The sequence below is a fragment of the Mirounga angustirostris genome, unplaced genomic scaffold (assembly GCF_029215605.1).
Source record: "Mirounga angustirostris isolate CCGP_5_RB_7025 unplaced genomic scaffold, mMirAng1.0.hap1 SCAF_8, whole genome shotgun sequence".
NCBI lineage: Eukaryota > Metazoa > Chordata > Mammalia > Carnivora > Phocidae > Mirounga > Mirounga angustirostris.
The window spans coordinates 101,612,395-101,621,118 of record NW_026991716.1 but is presented as its reverse complement, the minus strand read 5'-3'; the positions used below and the strand labels follow the sequence as shown (position 1 = coordinate 101,621,118).

The 8,724-nt window shown below is 44.1% G+C and overlaps 1 pseudogene; it reads left to right on the top strand.

The window, feature by feature from the left end:
• The first annotated feature begins 3,895 nt into the window (after positions 1-3,895).
• On the top strand, positions 3,896-8,724 carry LOC123836509 (ferritin light chain-like; annotated as a pseudogene).

Below are 8,724 nucleotides of genomic sequence, written 5' to 3'. Positions count from 1 at the left end.
TTCGTCTGTCATCTCTTCTCTTCTGCCAGGATAACAAAACACCAAAGGCAGCTCACACCACACCTTAGCAGTAGACAGAGAAGTTCCTGGGCTACGTACTTCCTCCAAAGTCCTGAGGATTTCCTCCATGATAGCCTTCATTCTTCCTGGCAGCTGGGCAGCCACCTGCTATACGGGGTTCTTACCAGTTGCTCTCTGGAGTAGCCAAGCTGCTTCTGCACCAGGCTTCTGTCCCTAAAAATGGGGGAGTCCAAACCATTGCCCCTGGGCTTCCCTACTCTTATCCTCCCTTATCCTGGCCTCAGGCCTCTTCTGGGCTGCTCCAGCTCTCTGCTGGAGAACCACCCCATTGGGCTGGGACACTCAGGGAGCCGGCTGTGCACTGATTTGCAGGATGTGACTGGAAGACTGCCCGCAACCCCATGCCTAGCTATTGCTGCTCTTGTATTAGTTTCCCAGAGCTGCCATGACAAATTATCACAAACTGGGTAGCTTATAACAACAAAAATTTATCCTTTCACAGTCCTGGAGACCAGAAATCTGAAATCAGGGTGGCTCCTTCTGGGGGATCTAAGGAAGAATCTGTTCTGGGACTCTCTCAAGGCTTCTGGTGGCCACTGGCAACCCTTGGTATTCTTTGGCTTATGGCTGCATAACTCTAATTTCTGCACCCCCCCCCCCACAGGCTTTCTTCTCCCTGTATCTCTCTCTTTCTGTCTCTAATAAGGATGCTTATAATTGGATTTAAGGTCCAACCTAATCCTGGATGATATCATCTCAAGATCCTTACCTTAATTACATCAGAAAGAATTTTATTCCAAATAAGGTCACATTCTGAGGTTCTGGGTGGACATGTCCCTTGGGGCCCATAATTCAACCCTCTACCATGTTGAACTCAAAGCTTCTCTTCAACTTGGCACCCTCCCAGGCTATGTTCAGGAAGGTGAGACTCCAGCCTCCAATACTCTGATTCCTCTAGGTCACTCTGAGAGTTTCTCCTGCTCCCATATGCCTCTCAAGATGTGATCTCAAGAGGGATGGGAGAAGGACACCTTCTTCTTCTCTAGGCATAGGTTGAAAACCAATTAAACCATAGGTTCAAAATTAATTTTAAAACAACCGATATTCCAAGTCAACACTCAACAAATGGTCCACATTGTGACAATGTTGATAATTATTGTTGTGATTATAATTATCATGTAAAATGAAACCCAGTATTGAAATCATCTTACATCATTGTATATCAAAATCAACCACTCTCAAGTTATGAACAAATGTAGTGTTTCCTGCTTATATAAAAACATTATTGATACCTGCTTGTGCTCATTATGTTTGAAATCAAAGTTACAGAGACACAGTATATGAGATGTATAAGCCTGTGTTTTATAGAAACAAATGTCACAGTAGAAGCCTGCCATTGAACTTCTGCTTATTTTCTTCTGAGCTTCACATCATAACATGGATGAGAGTAAGTCTTCACAAAGGTAATAGTGTTCTGCCATTGGTAATTATTATTTTAAGACCCAGTAGCTAATGTTGTCTCTCAGGAAATAGGTTCAGTGACATTTAGTTTTTTCACCTTTAGAAGAAAAAGACAAAATCCCCAACTGGTACCCTGCTCTTGCTGATGGGAAGTTATTTCCCACAGCCACCACTGATAGACAGAAATGGAACCACTCTTTTGCTCACAGACTATTCATTTGTTCACACGTTCATAAATAGTCACTGACTGCCTACCATGTGCAGGGCATTGGTGACAACCTGGTGAACTGGACAGGCCCTGCCTCATAGAGCTCACAGTACAGCAGGAAAGACAAACAAGCAAAGGAGGGAGTGGGGATGAATCTTGCTCCTCATACTCAGTGGTGAAATATATATATTATATATATAATATATATATTTCTTAGTTTTTTTATAACCTAACCTACTTTCCATTTCAAGCTCCCATTCCCCCAGAGTAACAGAAGCTTCATCTCGGCCCATTAGAGACCTCCTCTTTCCATGGGTTCCATATAATTTTGGAGATAGGTCTTACAGAGTGTTGAGGAGTTCCTGAGGAGGGACTGGGAAGGGCAACACTGTCTCCTGAGGCCACTTGAGGCTACCTGAGCATGCGCATCTGCTGAGACACCTGGCATTCCCTCTGATGCCTGATACCAGCCTACACAGTCACCACTGAGAAGTGACCCCTGACCCATCTGTGAGGATGTTCATGTCCAGCATTTCTGTATTCTGTGCCTAAGCTGTGCTGGTGGGGATAGGAATTATTCTGCCACATGGTGTTCTGGGACCCTAGACTCACTCCATACCTGTTCATCTGCTAGAGTTCTGCTACCAACCTGGGTCTCCACATCTGTTCTCAGGTTCCACAAACCTGTCTGTATCAGGTCTTTCTGCCACCCACCCCTATTCTGTCACTAAACAGTTTGTGGCAAGTGTTTAGCCCCAAACCTTCCATATGGTGATGCAGAGACCTACTTTCCTTCCATTTTGTGGCTCCACTGTCCTCTATGTCCTTAGTGTCCTCTCCTTGCAGCCAGCAGTGGACAAGATGGATAGTGGGGGACTGACTGGGGGTCTCTGGGTCCAGGTTTGGAAGAGCAGAGATCACTTTTGTCAACAGTCCATGGGTCACACTTCATTATTGTCTCATCTGACTACAAGAGTGTTTGAAAAATGTCAGCTAGCTGTGTGTCCAAGAGGAAAAAGAGACAGGTTTTGGTGAGCACAATAGCAAATTCTCCCACAGAGGGAAGCCCTTCTCCCTGCAAAATGTTGAAAGAGCCTTTTGCTTTCTGCTCTCCACATTATTGCTCTGAAGCAATGAGCATATAATAGCCTCACAGGGAGGGTATGATATATTACCCAGCCACACACATCATTTAAACTGTTGTTAAGTGCTTTGCCAGAAGAAGTATGGGATGCTCTGGGAGGACACATAGACCTTAAGGTAATTCAGCAAGTGGACATGGAGAAAAGACCATGATTGGAGCTGATGGCATAAAGCAGGTGTTAGGAGGCCAAAGCTTTGGGTTTGTTTAGGACAGAAGAACAACAAGGCTGGAAAGACGGAGTAATGAGCCCCTACTGATGATTTATACCACATCTTCTAATTAACTTGGCACTTAAATAATGCCAAAGTATTCCTTTTATTAAGGAGCCTTTCCTCACTGAAGACTTTTACTCTAGATGTACCTGGCAGATGGTAGGCCTCACCCCATTCACTGGGTTGGTCAGCTTCAAAGTGTGTGACATGGAAACCTAGAAACCAACAACAGTTAAAATATGCCATTTTGGGGGCATGCGGGTGACTCAGTTAGTTAAGCATCTGACTCTTGATTTCAGCTCAGGTCATGATCTCAGGGTTGAGATCCAGCTCCTCATTGGGCTCCACACTCAGTGGGGAGTCTGCTGGAGATTCTCTCTCTCCCTCTGCCTCTGCTCCTCCCCACCCCCTCTCTCCCCTCTCTAAAATATATATATATATGCCATTTTGTGTAGCCCCCATGTTTGCATTGCCTCATAGGCAGCCCTGACCAACAATCTGGAAATATCTGTTGAGGGTTCACCGTATACCAACATTGTCTAACCCCTGAGGATAAGTTTTAAAAAGAAAAAAAATTCATAAACCAATGTCCTTGCTCTTTTAATTTAGTTGTAGAAATACTGCTAACAATCACTTACCCTTTCTCTCCCTGTTTCAACTGGGTGGTTCAGACTAAGTAGAAATCAAAGATGAGAGTAGACAGAGAAAGGTTTCATAGAAAAGGACAGAAACCAGCCCAGAAAAGAGAAGGGGAGAAAGGGGTGGAATAGGCTGCTTGGAATTGATATCAACTGAAACCAAGTCACAAGGGAACACAAAGCAAGTGAATGAAAATGAGGTCAGAAGGCGATGAGGACAGATGAAGAAGAGCAAATGAATTTGGACTGTGCCAACTACTCCAAAGTTTGTGCAGACAAGCCATTTGTTGATCCACATCTTGATTTTGTAAGTTATAGACCATTTTATAAAACTCTCAAATTGTAAAGTATAGAAACATAAAGAATTCTCAGTATAAATGCTATTGGCTAAATACCCTAATGTATAAACAAAACGGTCTCTAAATTCTAACACATACCCACATGTGTGTATGTGTGCTCTGAAGCCCTTTTAAGAGACATAGAATTCATTAGGAACCACAATGAAATTTTTAAGAGGAAAACTTCAAAACAGAGAAATTAAATGCTAAATCTGCGATACTTCCTAGTCATACCGGGATGTAGCCTGTATAATAGAATGTTAATGAGCTTTCAGAATCAACCATAATTGGATTCAAGTCCAGGCTCCCCTACATTCTGTGCTCTGTTGGACAAATCAAATTGCTTAAGCTCTCTGAACCCCAATGTACTTATCTAACAGGATGAAAATAATCTCTTCATCACTAGAAATATTGTGAGAATTAAATGAGATAGCATCTGTAAACACCCAGCACTGTTCCAGCACATCATGTGTGATCAATAAATGCTAATTCCCTTACATTCCTTAATGCTAATTTGGAATTAATAAACACCAGCCTCTCCATCTGGACATTCACAGCACAGCACAAGGCCCAGCGGTGGTTAGCCTTGGAAAGAAAGACACTGAGAATGGTCTGAGATAGACAATAAGATGAGGAAGCCCCAGCAAGGATCACATGATGGAAGGAGTTACTTTGCATTTCAATCATAAGCAAAATTCAAATTATCATCAACAGCATTAGCACAAGAAGGATAAAATGCTCTATTATAATAGGCTTGAAATTCTCTCTTCTTAAGAATTTGAGAAATTATTTTGTCCACTTTTTGCTAATCTCCCTTGGGGGGCAGTAAGGGATGTGAATGGGAAGGGCAAGTGAGGGAATGTTTTAACCACAATTTGGACAATAATTTAAAAGTTGATTCTAAAGAAAGAGTCCTTTACTACTGTGCAGTTAATCTGCTCCCAACTAGTTTGCTCCAATGACTAAAGGTGACCTCTTCCTTCACTGCTCACAGATTTGCATTTTCCCCACATGTTTACCACCCCACCCCAGACACTCACTTAGCCCCTAGTAAGTGCAACATTTCTCTCTCAAATTTTAAATCAAATGGCTGCAGGCTATATATGATCCAGAACCACACAAGCTAAATCACAATTTGTGTCTGGAACACACTTTGATGTAATAAAATTACAGGGCAATGGAGAAAAAAGATAAATTATGTAGTTTTACTGAAATGGTTAAAATAGAGGCAGGATTTGAGAGAGCACCCAAAATATAGAACAGGGTGATTTGAGAATGTTACATATGTCCATTTGGCATGTCCATTTCTACTCTATGAAAGAAAAATCTAGGAAGGAGGATGGTGGCAAACGAAACTAACCTAAAGCATTATGGGTTTGTTTTGGCAAAGCACCCAGAGAGGTAGAGTTAGTCAGTCAAGATTCATTAGGCACTCACAGCACCCACAGGGAGGCAGCAGGTGCTCACAGAGCCCTCTCATCAGTTTTAGATTCTCAGAAACTCCTGAGGGACACTCCGTGTGTCTTGATAGTTTCTCCAAACACTGTGAACAAAGACCAGGCAGTATTATCTGCTTCACTAATTTCAAGCCTTTTCAAATGATAAACAAACCTATATACCAACAATGAACAGACGCGATGTGTTAGTGTTCATCATTTATGATCTTCCTGCTTGGTGCAATCAGCCCTTCAGTCCATAAACTCTCGAGCTCCTACTGTGCACCAACCACGGATCTGCCTGCCTTTAAAGACTTCACACTGCAGGGAAGAGATAGACAGGTAAATAGAGAGATGCAATAGTTTCTGAGAAGTGAAATGGAAGAGAGAACCATGAGGCATAATGAGAGCAGAGGGAGTGTATTTAACCCCAGCTGGACAGTGGGGAGCTCAAGAAGTCTTCCTAAAAGAAATAACATCTCTGACTAGGGGTTTTTTGTTTGTTTTGTTTTGTTTTGTTTTGTTTTTTGTGGAAACAGGTCAGGGCAAGTTAGTGGTGATAATGATGACCCAGGTAGCCAAGAGATGCTGTGGAAAGGCACAAGGCAAAAACTAGCACAACCTTTGGGGGCTGATATTTGGGGTTCCATCTAGCATGGAGTGGAGGGCACGAAGGGCTAAGGATGGCGAGAGAAGGCTAAGTCGTCAGTCAGGTTAAAGAGGTAGGCAGAAGCCACATCCTGAAGAGCCCTGTATGCCCTAAGGAGTGTGAATTTTATCCTAAAAGCAGTACAAAGTCATTGTAGCATGTTAGCAAGGAAGTTCAGTTTAAGATTTATAGCCTTCTCACTGCAGGCAAGGTAGAAAATGCCAAGATCACAGGGGTGAAACAGTTTTACTCGAGATAGAGTAGGATACGGTTCCCCTCTCTGTACCCCTAGAAGCACAAGCAGTGCAGGAGAAGAAACACTTGGAGAAAAGAGGAAAAGAAGAGCTCAGTTTAGCAAATGTTGAATTTATGGTGTCTGTGCTACGTCCCAGGGAATGTGCCCACTTTGATTTATGAAAGAGGGTCCGCTGGTAGTACAGCTTTGGGACACAGGTGACTGTGGATGCCACGGAGTCAGGGCTAACGCTCGGCTGCTATGTTCTGGCATGGCTGTGTCAGATGCTTATGGACAGAATCTGTTCCGATTGGTCAGTGCCCACCCATGCCAGGTGCTAAATATTGTGACTATCACCTCCATATGAGAGGATCCAGAATGACAATAGAAAAGGCTTGAGGATGGAACCCTACAAAATGTTCACGTGTTTACTAGAGGACCAAAGATGAAGGGGAAGTGTGGGTGGAGTGAGGAGGAAGAAGGAGAGGTTGGAGATTTATGTTTCAAACTGAGAGTCAGTAGTGTCTGGGTGAGGGGAGCATATGAAGGAGAGAAGACCCTGAACACATTTATATTTTGAGAGAGAAAGTAAGTAGGTAGAGGAAGGGTAATGCAACAGAAGAGAGCAGAGATGAACAATAGAATGACATCGTTAAGGAAATAGGAAAAATGAGGTACAGAACCTTCTACCATGTGGATCTTTGTAATTATAAGGGGAGGAACTGGGAAAGGATTGAGAGAGGCGATGTAGCAGAAAGTTAGGGTAGTTCCTCTTATGATGTAGATGGCTAGAGTGTCAGCTGGGAGCTTCCAGAGAGGTGATGTGTAGGAAACTCAAAAAGAATGTCCTAGGTCAAGAAGTGAAGGGCGCAGAGGAAACTCACAAGAGCTAAGCTGGAGAATGTACACTTACAGATCCTCACCAAAGTTTAATCTTGTTTTTCTAATAGCTCTCTAGAGCCTGGGTATAAAAACAGGAGAGGCAATCACCTGGTTTGATTTAGCAGTGGAGTTTCGCTGGAAAGACGAGGAAGCAAGAACGTTGTCAAAGAACATTAGTTATTAATGACATCTATGCTTTGAGACACAGGAAAAAAGATGAAGGAAAACAAGGAGGAACAGAGGATCAAGAAAAATTAGGGATCAGTTACAACATGAGTATATAAAAAAAAGAGGGCTAGAATAATAGGAAAAGGTAATGGAAAAAAAGTAGATCTTTAGGATTTTGCTAGAGGAGCCATTCTGAATGCTATGAGGTAGTCCAAAGCTGAAAGTGACTGCATGCCGTGGAGCTGGATAGAGCTGCAGAGATGGAGGAACTGCGAAGAGAGGGTGTTGGGTATGCTGTCCACATCATAGCGGTCCTCCTAAGCAACATTTATTTATCCCTTTCTGTGAGTTTCCCATTGTGGTGTGCAATCTACCTACACAGTCTCACAGCCTTCTTCATGTAAGCACTCTTACTGGGCTTTACATGTGACAAACTAGGGGTCAGAGAAGTTAGGCCACTTGCCTCTGGTCACACAATTGGTAGTAGGTCGAGCTGTGTTTCAAACCCAACTCTCTTTGATTGCAAAGCCTATGCTCCTTCAATAATGGTGGGGCTTGAGTTGAAGAGGGGGACAGCGCCCAGAAGTCCCACGGATCTGTCTCTTGTTTCAACAGTGTGTGGATGGAACAGACCCAGGGATGCCCCTTCTTCCAGCCTCTGACCACCCTCCAACCTTTTTCCAGTCGCAACCTTCAGAGCCATCGTGTCTGCCACCCTCTGCCTCCGAGACCAGCCAACACCCAACTCTGAGCTTAGCTCCTAATTATCCATCAACCACGAGCTCCCAGATTTGTTAGTATTATTCCACCCAGGTGGAGGCTGCGGTCAGCTGCCTGGTTAGCATGCATCTGCAGGCCTCCTACACCTACCTCTCTCTGTGCTTCTACTTCCACTGCAAGGATGTGGCTCTGGAGGATGTGGGCCACTTCTTCCGCCAGTTGGCTGAGAAGCTTGAGGGTACTGAGCTTCTCTTGAAGATGCAAAACCAGCATGGCAGCCATGCCCCCTTCCAGGATGTGCAGAAGCTGTCCCAAGATGAGTGGGTAAAACCCTAGACGCCATGGAAACCCTACTGGTTCTGGAGGAGAACCTGAACCGGGCCCTTTTGGATCTGCATGCCCTGGGTTCTGCCTGCACAGACAGACCTCCAGCTCTGTGACTTCCGGGAGAACCACTTCCTGGATGAGGAGGTGAAACTCATTAAGGAGATGAGCGACCACCTGACTAACCTCCACAGGCTGGCTGGCCCCCAGGCTGGCTTGGACAAGTATCTCTCTTCCAAAAGCTCACCTGAGCATGACTGGGAACCTCTGAAGCCCAGCAGCCTTTGA